Raw genomic sequence first — 1,432 nt, forward strand, 5'->3', positions numbered from 1 at the left:
ATGTAACGAGAAACGAGATCACTCGCGCACGATACGCGTAACGTTGAATGAGAGATGAAACGAACGTGACGACACTTTCGCGCCTAACCCTAACTTAATCGTGATAACGCGGATGACGCGTTCAGAGAATGGTTCATTTTGTACACTAAATTCGGTACTCTCCCGATACTCACAACGAATGATACATACTCAGGCGAACGCGAAACAACGCGACAATACCGATCCCTGCACCGCTATAATGCGAATCGTTTAGCTTAGAGTTACGCAATTATCCTCGCGGGGTCGACTGTTTCTGAATTCGGCGTTCCCCAAGTGCACTTTGTACGATGCACTTGTACGCGAAGGAGCATTGTACACAGCATGTCTCCTTGAAATGAGACACGAAAGATACCACGGTAACCTCGCACTGATTTACGAGAATCGTCGCCACGACGCGAGTCTCATCGTCTTTAGTAAATAGCTTCTCGTTCACGTACTTACAGCCTTCTCAATCACTCGATATTTTCGGTTTGTTATTCCTAAAATTCACGTTGCGCGTGACACGCGTTGGTTCAAATGAAAAACAAAACGAGTGCGACGAAGACACTCTTTCGTACATAACCTAACTACCAATGACGCGACGTTCTCTGGGTGAATAGAAATATATTTTACACAAAAGCGGAAGAGGAGTTATTACACGCCACATTGCCAGAAATATTCTCGGAGAAGACTGAAGGCTTGTTGTAGAGTTCTCAATCAGAATTAGAAAAAAAAGACGTGACGTTTAGAGAATGGTTCATCGCGAACGTCGAATTCGGCAGTCCCTCGATGTTCACAGTGCGCGATACTGAATTTCTGCCAAACGAACGAGAAACAACGCGACGGCGACTTTACGTCCATCTCCGAGCCACTACAAAAAATGCGAATCGCACAGTTCGTTGTCACGCGTTTGTCCTCGTTGAATCGACTATTCGGACTGAAAATTCGGTGTTCCCGAGATGCATCGCATACACAGCACATATAGCGACAAACACAACGCATAGGTCATCTGCTTTAAATAAATGGGTCACAGATGACGCCACCCTAACTTCGCGTTGATTCATGGAGAATTTAAGGAGTGTCGCTACGTCGCGTGTCTGTCATGGTCTTTCAATAATAAGTAATTATCACGCATTTCTCTCGGTCGCCAGACGGATTCATTGTTCCACGTCGTTTTCATTGTCCACGGTACACTTTTAGATGAGTTTAAGATTAAACGAAACGGCTGGCAGTTAAGACAACGTCCGAGCCACTATGATACGACGATTCTTAATTCGAGATATACTATTTAGAAGTGATTATCCTTTTCGTTCTCAAGTAACCTTGATACGTCGCGTCTATTGACTTTCTATACACTGGACAGGATTGTACACTGAGCGCGTAACCATAGTGCCCCCCCCCCCCCCCCCCCCCC

The sequence above is a fragment of the Odontomachus brunneus genome, unplaced genomic scaffold, assembly GCF_010583005.1.
Source record: "Odontomachus brunneus isolate Ranch 3 - 2012 unplaced genomic scaffold, Obru_v1 Obru_scaffold_184, whole genome shotgun sequence".
NCBI classification, from domain to species: domain Eukaryota; kingdom Metazoa; phylum Arthropoda; class Insecta; order Hymenoptera; family Formicidae; genus Odontomachus; species Odontomachus brunneus.